Consider the following 13,301-nt stretch of genomic DNA (forward strand, 5'->3'; position numbering starts at 1 on the left):
TAGATAGGTGCCTTGGGGGGTCTAGTTTCCAAAATGGGGTCACTTGTGGGGGAGCTCCAATGTTTGGGCACACAGGGGCTCTCCAAACGCAACATGGCGTCCGCTAACAATTTGAGCCGATTTTCCATTCAATTTGTTAGCGGACACCATGTCGCGTTTGGAGAGCCCGTGATGTGCCTAAACAGTGGAGCTCCCCCACAAGTGTCCAAACTATACCCCTCAAGGATTTTATTAAGGTGTATAGTGAACATTTTGAACCCAGAGGTACGGCACAGAATTTGTTTACATTAGGTCATCATACTGAATAAGTTGTCATTATTCTTGAGCGCAAGTGCTCGCTACTTGAGTTTGCATCGGGTACTCAGGTATGCACCATGTACAGCGTGTGCTCGAGTGACATGCTCGAGTCCCTGCTCCGCATGTTTCACGGTTATTAGACACCCAAAAAAAAAACATGCGGGGATCGCTCGTGCATGGCAGGCAATCCCCGTAAAGTTTTTTGGCCGCGAAGGATATGGGGCAGAGACTCGAGCATGTCACTCAAATACCCACGATACTCAATGCATACCAGAGCACCCGATGCAAACTCAAGTAGCGAGCACTTGCTCTCAACACTAGTCGCCATATTGTCATCTTTTTTTCTTACTTTTGAAAAAAATCCCAACCCCAGCCCTAACCCTAGCACAACCCTAGCCCTAACCCCTAGCCCAACCCCAGCCCTAACCCTAGCACAACCCTAGCCCCAGCACAACCCTAGCCCCAGCACAACCCTAGCCCCAGCACAACCCTAGCCCCAAACCCAGCCCTAACCCTAGCCCAATCCTAACCCAAGAGTTTATTTTTGACGCCGTTCCTTGTGCGGTATAAGTGATTAGACGACTTTATTCTTCGGGTCGGTGTGATTACAGCAATGCCAGAATCATATGGGGTTTTTATGACTGACAGCTGTCACACACTAAAAGACGCATTTTTTGTAAAATCTAGTTTTTGCATCGCCATATTTTGAGAGCTATAATTTTTCCACATTTTGGCAGACAGTCATGTGACGGCTCGTTTTTTGCGGGATGACTTGACGTTGTTATTGGTGCCATTTTCAGGCACGTGACATTTTTTGATCGCTTTCTATTCCGATTTTTGGGAGGCAGAATAAACAAAAACCAACAATTCAGGAATTGTTTTTTTTTGTTTTTTTTTTATTCTGTTCCGCGTGTGGTAAAATTGATGAGGTAGCTTTATTCTTCGGGTCAGTACGTTTACAGCGGTACCACATTTGTATCATTTTTCTATGTTTTGGCGCTTATACACAATAAAAGCTATTTTATAGAAAAAAATATTTTTTAGTATCGCTTTATTCTGAGAATTATAACTTTTTTATTTTTCGGCTAATGGAGCTGTATGGCGGCTTGCTTTTTTGCGGGACGAGATGACGTTTTCAGCGGTATCATTTTTATTTATATGCGTCTTTTTGATCGCGTGTTATTCCACTTTTTGTTTGGCGGTATGGTGATAAAGCATTGTGTTTTGCTTCGTTTTTTTTTTTTTTTTTTTTACCGTGTTCACTGAAGGGGTTAACTAGTGGGACAGTTTTATAGGTCAGGTTGTTCCGGACGCGGCGATACCAAATATGTGTACTTTTATTGTTTTTTTTTTATTTTTTTTATAATAATATTTATTGATGGGTACATTATATTTTTATTTTTGGTGTATTATTTTTTTTATTTTTTTATAATATTTTTGCACATTTTTTTTTTTTTTTTCCACTTTCACACAGTTTATACACTTTATTACTTTGTCCCACTCTGGGACTTTCACTTTTTTTTTTCTGATCGCCTGCATGGCACAGGAATGGAGCACCATCCCTATGCCATGAAGGCTGTCAGAAGTGCATAGTGTTAAGATTGCTTGGAGATGCACTGCGCATGTCCAAGCAATCTTCCTGCTCTCTGGTGACCCGGATGTTGTCATGACGACATCGGGTCGTCATGGCAACACCCGGGAAGCCTTTGCAGACTGCGCTGGAAGCCGGAAGAGGAGGTGAGTATCGCCGATCACCTCCCCTTGCCCCCGCAATGCCGCGATCGACTTCGATCGCAGCATCGCGGGGGTTAATGTGCTGGGAGCGGTGTGTGACCGCTCCCTGCACATAGTACCGGGTGTCAGCTGTGACAATCAGCTGACACCCGGCGGCGATCGCGCCCGCACAGCCTGTGTGCGCGCGCGATCGCGATGACGTACTAATACGGGTCTGGCTCTTAAGTCCCAGGGCACAGACGCGTATTAGTACGTCAGATGTTATTAAGGGGTTAAAGATTTTTCTGTATTTTCCTGACTATGAAAATTGTACATTCACACTGAAGGCATCAAAACTATGAATTAACACATGTGGAATTATATACTTAACAAAAAAGTGTGAAACAACTGAAAATATGTCTTATATTCTAGGTTCTTCAAAGTAGCCACCTTTTGCTTTTTATGACTGCTTTGCACATTCTTGGCATTCTCTTGATGAGCTTCAAGAGGTAGTCACCGGAAATGGTTTTCACTTCACAGGTGTGCCCTGTCAGGTTTAATAAGTGGGATTTCTTGCCTTATAAATGGGGTTGGGACCATCAATTGTGTTGTGCAGAAGTCTGGTGGATACACAGCTGATAGTCCTACTGAATAGACTGTTAGAATTTGTATTATGGCAAGAAAAAAGCAGCTAAGTAAAGAAAAACGAGTGGCCATCATTACTTTAAGAAATGAAGGTCAGTCAGTGTGAAAAATTGGGAAAAGTTTGGAAGTGTCCCCAAGTGAAGTTGCAAAAACCACCAAGCGCTACAAAGAAACTGGCTCACATGAGGACCGCCCCAGGAAAGGAAGACCAAGAGTCACCTCTGCTTCTGAGGATAAGTTCATCTGAGTCACCAGCCTCAGAAATCACAGGTTAACAGCAGCTCAGATTAGAGACCAGGTCAATGCCACAGAGAGTTCTAGAAGCAGACACATCTCTTCAACAACTGTTAAGAGGAGACTTTGTGCAGCAGGCCTTCATGGTAAAATAGCTGCTAGGAAACCACTGCTAAGGACAGGCAACAAGCAGAAGAGACTTGTTTGGGCTAAAGAACACAAGGAATGGACATTAGACCAGTGGAAATCTGTGCTTTGGTCTGATGAGTCCAAATTTGAGATCTTTGGTTCCAACCACCGTGTCTTTGTGCGACGCAGAAAAGGTGAACGGATGGACTCTACATGCCTGGTTCCCACCATGAAGCATGGAGGAGGAGGTGTGATGGTGTGGGGGTGCTTTGCTGGTGACACTGTTGGGGATTTATTCAAAATTGAAGGCATACTGAACCAGCATGGCTACCACAGCATCTTGCAGAGGCATGCTGTTCCATCCGGCTTGCGTTTAGTTGGACCATCATTTATTTTTCAACAGGTCAATGACCCCAAACACACCTCCAGGCTGTGTAAGGGCTATTTGACCAAGTAGGAGAGTGATGGGGTGCTATGCCAGATGACCTGGCCTCCACAGTCACCAGACCTGAACCCAATCGAGATGGTTTGGAGTGAGCTGGACCGCAGAGTGAAGGCAAAAGGGCCAACAAGTGCTAAGCATCTCTGGGAACTCCTTCAAGATTGTTGGAAGACCATTTCCGGTGACTACCTCTTGAAGATCATCAAGAGAATGCCAAGAGTGTGCAAAGCAGTCATCAAAGCAAAAGGTGGCTACTTTGAAGAACCTAGAATATAGGACATATTTTCAGTTGTTTCACACTTTTTTGTTAAGTATATAATTCCACATGTGTTAATTCATCGTTTTGATGCCTTCAGTGTGAATGTACAATTTTCATAGTCAAGAAAATACAGAAAAATCTTTAAATGAGAAGGTGTGTCCAAACTTTTGGTCTGTACTGTATGTGGGAAAAAAGTTCAGATTTTCATTAGTGTTTTAGATCAGATTTTCATCAGTTTTTGGTCAGTGCGACTATTCTTACCATCAGAGTTTTCTCCTTTGCAGAAAAAAAGTTGCAAAACTTCACCCATCCACTACAACATTAAAAACGGACAGAATGCCCATGGATGATATGAAAATGCAATTTTGATCAGTTACCCGGACACGCGGTCTGCAAAAAAATGCTCTTTTATTGCAGGTAATGCCCCTTTGATTATGTGGCCAAGTTCATTTGAGAAATCACATGAATCATTGTTTTAGGGTTGGCCAAGATAATATAAACAGGCAGCTTAGCACAAGGTCAAATGACCAGAAAATAGTAAAGTGAGTTAGCCAGCGTACTTTCACTGCAATTGACTGCGCACCTGTCTATAGCCAGGAGGAGGATCTATTGCTAGAGTAGGACCTTCTGAGATCGGATGTGGTGTTATGGGACCACCCCTTATCGACCGCTATTACGACTGCCCCCTGGATCCTTTGGATCTATAAATAGAGGTGACCCTGAATATTGCCAGGGGCTGCGGACTGTTTCCAGTGAATAGTCTATACTGTGGGTGTCTAACCTGTTTTCCTTCGTTTTGAGGATACTGAATATTACCATTATTTTATTATTGATTTTAATAACAACCAGGGCTATTTAGGTGTATATGTTAAAGGTCTCCTTTAATGACAAAAATAATTCCCTCTCCATACAAATTGGAAGTTTTATACTGCAAGCAGCCATCTGAGGCAGCTACGTTCCCATGATGAGGTTTTGATAATTTTTTTACACTGCGTATTTTAGAAAAAATGCAAGTAACCTATTTTACTTAATGGGTGCAGAAATGGTGCAACATCAAAAACTCATGGCGGGAACATAGCCTAAGGCTAACCAGCGCCCGTCTCCTGGATTTATGGCTTCACCTCTGGAGTTCAAGTGTTGATTCAAACTTTGCTCAAATTCTCTCCTGTCTACATCACCAAACTCACAAGACAGAACTATTCACCTTCTCTCTGAAGGTCCCTAAACACTTGCTGCAACACTAAAATGAATTTGTATATCACCTGCACAAAGAAAGAAGATTATCCCCCTTCTTCAAGTTTACAGCTGCGGCTTCCAGTACAGTTCCCACAATTCGGCATATACACTATGACTGGTATCTGATAAAAAGACATTTGTCTTGAGTGTTGTAAAAAAAAAAGGCCAGAAATCATCTAAAAATTCTCCTTAAAAAATAAAGGGAATTAACCAAGTACAATAAGGTCTTATCCAAGGAAGAAGTAGGGTGTTAGCTGATCTGAGGAACTGCTCACCTGTCAGGGTTGTGTTAACCCACAATGGAGAAATCAGGAATCCCACTGTAGCAATAAATGGGTAAGAGAATGAGGGTGATAGTCTGCGCTACGGATGTAGATAAGAAACTGAGGAATAATGATTGTAACATCAAGCGGTTTATTCTCTGCGTGTTCTGAAGATGCACTAACTTCTTCCTTAGGGAACCACAGTAGTAGATCTAGGAAAAAGTTAGAACATTCCTATGATTAAGGCCGAAGAGTACGCCAGAAACGCATAAGGTTTAATCCTCATGATCCTACTGTTTTTAAAATAATTTCTAATAAAAAGATTAATTTTATGGTTGAAAGTATCAGAAAATGCTTTTTTTCTTCTTCGGTTCTACAACAGCTCAGCTTCACCAGCAGGAATTGGCACTCATTCATCAATTTTCAGGTGTATCCTGAACAATATTGGTGTGGGGACCTTGTTTATTCCTTTTTTTCTAGGAAGAAGTTAGTTCAACTTTGAAACGCGTAAAGAATAAACTGTTTGATCTCACCATCATTTCTTGCTATCTACATTGGCAGCGCGGACTATCACCCTCATTCTCCTACCCACTGAATTCTCCTTCGAAGAAAGACTAGGTCCTTTGATTCTTGGACACCTATTCAGGATTAGATGTCCTTGCACTTGTCCTTCTGGCCGGTACAACTGCTTCTCCTTTCACTTGTAGTGTTCCAGAATCCTTTGATCCATATCTTATCTGTTGACCTGTATCCCATATACACTGTATAACCACTGACACTGGGTTTGCCTAATATAGGACATTTCTAACTCAAAGTATAAAGTATGATTGTTACACACAGCAATGAAAATGATTCTGTTATTTCGCTACTTTCATTCAATGAACACAGTTTTGGATGAAGGGGGATGTGGACAATTCATGTGAATGCAGCATTTGCAGACAAGCGTGATCCAGTAATAGAAATTATACAGGGAGCTGCCATATTTGACTGCTAATGTGATAAATACAGTAAACCCAAAGGCATATTTCACTCCATCACTGCAGAACATGGCAAGCAATGAGAAAATAACATTGTGGAATATTTAGATGAGCGTCAGTAACGCGACACAATAAATGAAATGGAAGCCGAGGATCTTCTGCAGATTGGATTCCATTCCATGCAACAAGTTTAACACTTATCTCCAGAAGAAGAAGACGACGACCTTGAACTTGTAATAAGATCTAACACATCAGAGCTGGAAAAGAACTGCTGGCATCTCAATGACAAATCTACTGATGATGGAGGAATAATGAATGGTTCCAGTGCTAATGGCAGATTAATGGCTCTACTATTGACTCCTCAAATACAGGTGAACTGAGAAACCCAGACCTCATCCACTGTAATAAGACATTAAAATACAAATATTATTAGGAATTTCTGAATTCAGAATGTGTATGGAGTATGGGGTAAATGAATGCGGACAATACATATCTGCATACATGGAAGCACAATACTCATCATATGATCATATTTGTAAATAATCAGAATTGGAGCAATTAATTCATAGATGGATTTAGACATATGGATCTATTTGTACAATGTCAGAAATTGTATCTTTAGGTAAACAGGAAAAAAATGACATTTCTTCCCAAAATGAATATTAACCTCCATTGATAAGAACTGGAAATGTCCCCAGTGATGGAGCTCCAGCATCGCACATGTCTGCTGCTCTCTGCAGAGCTTCATCAATGAGGTCTAGGAATAAGCCATGGTGATCCAGGAGGAGCCTCACCTACCTGCTCAGGGAACAGCTATGGTGGGAGAAGCTGCTGGTGGTCACTGCAGGCTGGCTGACAAGACCCCCATCCATGCAGCCATGTCTGCTCTTCCCCGGCACGCAGCAGCCTCCTCCTCCTCCTCCTTCCTCATCACAGTGACTGAAGCAAGACTCTGCATTGCTCAACCAGAGAGCAGTCAGCGAGCTCCCCTCCCCCGGTGTCACCGCAGCGGCTGTCACTCAGCTGCCTCCATCCCGGACACACGGTGCGGTAGTGTCGGCTGACGCCGCCGGTAATTCGCCGCTGGTTTCCTCCCTCTGTGATCAGGACACGGGGGGCTGTGACGGAATCGCGGACGCTTTGCTGCAGTCAGGCGGTGTGCAATGTGCGAGCAGTGGACACATGGGGAAAACACATTGACTTCCTCTCATTCCCCTCCTCTACTGCAAGTGCTGTCATCACAGCCATGGAGCCCCCATCACTGCTGCCTGGGGGGAACCCTCCATCACCCTGAGCCTGGGGGGACCCTCCATCACCCTGAGCCTGGGAGGACCCTCCATCATCCTGAGCCTGGGGAGACCCTCCATCACCCTGAGCCTGGGGAGACCCTCCATCACCCTGAGCCTGGGAAGACCCCCCATCACTCTAAACCTGGGGCGAACTTCCATCACCTGAGCATGGGGAGACCCTCCATCACCTGAGTCTGGGGAGACCCCCCCATCACTCTAAACCTGGGGTGACTCCCCATCACACTGTAGCCTGAGTAGACCCCCATCACCCTGAGCCTGGGGAGATCCCCATCATCCTGAACCTGGAGAGACCCCCCATCATCCTGAGCCTGGAGTAGACCCCTCATCACTCTGAGCCTGGGGAGACCCTCCATCACCCTGAGTCTGGGGAGACCCTCCATCACCCTGAGCCTGGGGAGACCCTCCATCACCCTGAGCCTGGGGGAGATCCCCCATCACCCACAGCCTGGGGAGACCCCCATCATCCTGAACCTGGGGAGACCCCACCCATCATCCTGAGCCTGGAGTAGACCCCTCATCACCCTGAGCCTGGGGAGAACCCCCCATCACCCGGCAGCCTGAGGAGACCCCCCCATCACCCTAAACCTGGGGAGAACCTCCATCACCCTGAGCCTGGGGGAGATCCCCCATCACCCACAGCCTGGGGAGACCCCCATCATCCTGAACCTGGGGAGACCCCACCCATCATCCTGAGCCTGGGGGAGACCCTCCATCACCTGAGCCTGGGGAGACCCTCCATCACCCTGAGCCTGGGGGAGACCTTCCATCACCTGAGTCTGGGGAGACCCTCCATCACCCTGAGCCTGGGGAGACCCTCCATCACCCTGAGTCTGGGGAGACCCCCCATCACCCTGAGCCTGGAGTAGACCCCTCATCACCCTGAGTCTGGGGAGACCCTCCATCACCCTGAGCCTGGGGAGACCCTCCATCACCCTGAGCCTGGGGGAGATCCCCCATCACCCACAGCCTGGGGAGACCCCCATCATCCTGAACCTGGGGAGACCCCCCCATCATCCTGAGCCTGGAGTAGACCCCTCATCACCCTGAGCCTGGGGAGAACCCCCCATCACCCGGCAGCCTGGGGAGACCGCCCATCACCCTAAACCTGGGGCGAACCTCCATCACCCTGAGCCTGGGGAGGCCCTCCATCACCTGAGCCTGGGGGAGACCCACCATCACCCTGCAACCTGGGGAGGCCCTCCATAATCCTGAGCCTGGGGAGACCCCCCATCACTCTGAGCCTGGGGAGATCCCCCATCACCGGCAGCCTGGGGAGACCCCCATCGTCCTGACCCTGGGGAGACCCCCCATCACTCTAAACCTGGGGTGACTCCCCATCAAACTGTAGCCTGAGTAGACCCCCATCACCCTGAGCCTGGGGAGACCCTCCATCACCCTGAGCCTGGGGAGACCCTCCATCACAATGAGCCTGAGGGGACCCTCCGTCACCCTGAGCCTGAGGCAACCCTCCATCACCCTGAGCCTGGGGCAACCCTCCATCACCCTGAGCCTGGGGCAACCCTCCATCACCCTGAGCCAGGAGGATAATAAACCGTAATAAACCAACACGGACATTTAAAGAAACATACCTCCTGTTTGCCTCCCGACTCACCCAAGTGAGTAGAAACCCCACAATTGGCGGTAGTAGTGTGGGCAGCGTTCCCAGCAGATACGTGTGACTGCTACAAGGTAGATTGCATGTCCTGGGTGAAGTATGCCACAAGCCAGCAAGTGATGCCAAACAAAATGGAGGACCTTCTGAAACATTTGGTGCAGGCGTAGCAGGCACAACATCAGCAATACCAGCAATTATTGCAGCAGCAACAAATGGCGCAACAAAAGGCCACTAAGCTGCTGATGCGGCAAATCCAGAAGCAGCAGCAACAGGATCAGCATTATCAACAGCAGCAGAAGATCGAGGTACTTGCAGAGGGGATCCGTGGCACAGCAACAGCGCCAACAAGGTCAGTGGAAGATTTTTCCATCCGGAAGGCGGTAAGGAGAGCCCTGCCGAAAATGACCTCAGGGGATGACTTAGAGGCCTTTCTGACTGTGTTTGAAGGGTCGCCGAGAGGGAAAAACTTCCACCAGAGCAGTGGGCAGAGGTGCTGGCGCCATACCTGACAGGGGAGCTCCAGAAAGCTTACTATGACCTAGCTTTGCAGGATGCTAAGGAGCATGGCAAACTCAAAACTGAAATTCTGGCGCGCTTGGGGGTGACGATGTCTGTCAGGGCCACAGCGGGTCCACCCCTCCCCCGTTCCCAAATGTTTGACCTTTTGCACCTGGTCCAAAAATGGTTGCAGCTGGAGTTCTCTATTCCTGCACAGATGGTACAGGGAGAGGTGATGGACCGTCTTGTGCATTCCCTGCCGAGGCCAATATAGACTTGGGTTGCCCGGAATGACGAACTGGTCGGACTGGTCGAGAGATATCAGGAGGTTGAGGGTTCCTTGGGAAGGCAGCCCACTCCATACTGGGGGTCCCAACAGGGGGCGGAGGCCTAAAAGGGGGTGAGGCGTCCAAGGTGCAAAGTGACGGGGAAGGTAATATCCAAGGTCAATACGGGTGATGTCATTTGCTGGAAGTGCCACAACCCTGGCCATATAGTTGCCCATTGTCCCTTGACCCCCGAGCAGATTGACTGCAGCATAGGATGCCGCTGTTCATACTATGCATATCTGGCCTGCAGTGTGAACTGTCCACCCAGCGAGGGGCCACAAGCATGTCCTGTGAAGGTAAATGGTCGGCAGGTAACTGTTATGATCTGCTACAGAGACTAAGGAAAGACAGGAGATCTGTCCCTACAATAGAACTAAACTAGATCCCTACGATGTAACGGGGAACCTGATCCTGCGATCAGACCCGCTAAAGTCCTCGGCTAGTCTGTATGAAGACCTATAGATGTGAGGGAGGGATCCCTACAAGAACTAGGGACTGGGATAAGTTGGACACCCCCTAGCAGAAATAGTAGCAGTCAAAGACAAACACACAACAAAAAGCATAGAGGTCAGAAGACCTAGCAAAACTAACAGAGAACGGCAACAGAGCACCAAGCTAGCTCAACAGTAGTAAATACAATGAAGTCCAGCAATGCCAGGAGGGCGGAGCCGGATTAAATAGGCAAAAATGGTCATGTGACCAGCAAACTAAAAAAAACATAACAGGAGAGTTGTAACAGTACCCCCTCTTCTAAGAGGATCCTCCGGATCCCCTAGGCCCAGGCTTACCAGGAAACCTCCTGTGAAACGCTCTGACAAGTCTGGAAGCAGAAACATCATCCGCCCTCACCCATGAGTTATCCTCAGGTCCGAAACCCTTCCAAGCGACGAGATACTGCAAACTCCCTCTATACCGTCTAGAATTTAGGATGCGGGAAATTTCATATTCCCCGTCCTCCACCACCGGAGGAACAGTGGCAGAGGCGTCACCATCCGACACATCAGCTTTTTTCAACAGAGAAACATGAAACATCGGATTAATCCTCCAGGACGTAGGAACCTCCAGCCTAACAGCAGATTGGTTAACTATCTGAAGCACCTTAAAGGGCCCTACGAACTTGGGACCCAATTTTTTAGAAGGAATCCTCAATCGCAGATTCTTAGAGGACAACCAAACCATGTCACCAACAGCAAACAAAACCTCTTGCCGTTTCCTATCAAAGTACCTCTTAGATTTTTTGTTAGCCTCCTGAAGATTACCACGCACATCCGTCCAAACTCTCTCCAAATCACCGGAAAAACTCTCCTCCTCAGGCACAGCCGAAACCAATTTGGAGAATGACCCAAAAGACGGATGTCTCCCAGAACAACAAAAAAAAGGCGAACACCCAGCAGAAGAGGATGTATGGTTGTTAAGAGCAAATTCAGCAAGTGGCAGAAACTCAGACCACCCCTCTTGATTGTCTGCCACAAAACAACGCAAGAACTGCTCAACATCCTGGTTCTTCCTTTCTGTCTGGCCATTAGACTCAGGATGATATCCGGATGAAAACGACAAATGAACTCCCAACCTGTCACAAAAGGCACGCCAAAAACGAGCCACGAACTGAGGTCCCCTATCAGAAACAATGTCAGTAGGAACACCATGTAGTCTGACAATTTCCTTGACAAAGGCCTTAGCGAGTGTCTTAGTGCAAGGCAGTTTGATGAAGGGAACCAAGTGACACATCTTGCTAAAACGGTCCACGACCACCCAGATGACCGTGAAACCTTCAGAGGGAGGAAGGTCAGTAATAAAGTCCATAGCCAGATGTGTCCAAGGTGCACTAGGAACCTCCAGAGGGCAAAGCAACCCCGCAGCAGGAGCATGCGAAGACTTGGATCTAGCACACACAGTACATTGGCGCACCCACTTAATGACTTCCTTCTGCCATCCAGGCCACCAAAAACTGCGACCAACAAGTCTCTTGGTCTCAGAAATTCCTGGATGACCTGCCAACCGAGACTCATGACACTCAACAAACAAATCTCTCCTAAAGGTCCTAGGCACAAACAACCTCCCATGGGGAGTGTTAGATGGGGCATTCTCCTGTGCTTTGAGAATCTCATCCTCCAAAACGGAGTCCAAAGCAGCAATCACAACACCTTCTTGTAAAATGGCCTCCTCTTCCTCCTCAACACCGACCATGGGAGAAAAGCTGCGAGACAAAGCATCCGCTTTAACATTCTTGGTACCCGGGATGTAAGAAACGGAAAAATTAAACCGCGAGAAAAAAAGTGCCCACCTAGCCTGACGGGCATTCAAGCTCTTGGCAGCATCAAGATAGATCAGATTTTTATGATCAGTGAAAACCTGAATGGGAAATTCAGCACCTTCCAAGAGATGACGCCAGTGTTCAAATGCGAGTTTAATCGGCAGCAATTCCCGATTACCAATATCGTAATTAAGTTCAGTCTCAGAAATTTTTTTTGAAAAAAAGGCACAGGGATGTACTCCATCCTTGTTTTCCTGAGACAACACCGCACCAACCCCCACCGAAGAAGCATCAACCTCAACCAAAAATGGCTTAGTCACATCAGGCTGCATAAGGATGGGAGCAGAGGTGAACCTCTCCTTTAGAAACACAAAAGCTTCAATGGCCTCAGAAGTCCACTGAACCGCATTAGCACCTTTCCTGGTGAGATCGGTCAGCAGTTTGACAATAATAGAAACATTTTTTATGAATTTTCTGTAATAATTGGCGAAACCCAAAAACCTCTGTATCGATTTCAAACCAATAGGCCTAGGCCATTCCTGCACAGCTTGAACTTTAACCGGGTCCATCTCAAAACCTTCACTGGAGATAATGTAGCCCAAAAAACTAATTCTCTGTACAGCGAACTCACATTTCTCCAGCTTAGCAAAAAGCGAATTGTCCATTAATAACTGTAATACCTCACGTACGCTCCGCCAATGAGACTCCAGATCAGGCGAATAAATCAAAATGTCATCCAAATACACAACCACATTTTTGCCGATTAAAGGTCTAAGGATGTCATTAATAAGATTCTGAAAAAATGCTGGAGCATTGGTAAGACCAAAAGGCATAACCAGATTCTCAAAATGACCCACAGGAGTGTTAAAAGCAGTCTTCCATTCATCACCCTCCTTCATGCGCAACAAATTGTATGCCCCCCGGAGATCAATTTTAGAGAACCACTTGGCCCCCACTAACTGGTTTAATAAATCAGGAATCAATGGCAGTGGGTAAGGATTGCGTACAGTAATTTTATTAATCTCACGAAAGTCCAGACAAGGACGTAAACCGCCATCTTTTTTTTTTTACAAAAAAAAATCCAACAGCCACAGGAGACT

General features: G+C 46.9%; 1 protein-coding gene across 3 annotated transcripts in view; it reads right to left on the bottom strand.

Moving 5' to 3' along the window:
• The window catches only part of LOC141154171 (diacylglycerol kinase eta-like), a 269,412-nt gene extending 261,969 nt beyond the window's left edge, over positions 1-7,443 (bottom strand). For 2 of the 3 annotated variants that reach the window (XM_073639678.1, XM_073639679.1), the window contains exon 1: positions 6,994-7,443. The gene's annotated coding sequence lies outside the window, so the exon portion shown is untranslated. The remainder of the gene's footprint in view (positions 1-6,993) is intronic. The other variant, XM_073639677.1, reaches the window with a different exon arrangement.
• Positions 7,444-13,301: the final 5,858 nt, after the last annotated feature.

This window comes from Phyllobates terribilis, unplaced genomic scaffold (genome assembly GCF_046119375.1).
Source record: "Phyllobates terribilis strain yellow unplaced genomic scaffold, ASM4611937v1 Scaffold_7__3_contigs__length_470593459, whole genome shotgun sequence".
Lineage (NCBI taxonomy): Eukaryota > Metazoa > Chordata > Amphibia > Anura > Dendrobatidae > Phyllobates > Phyllobates terribilis.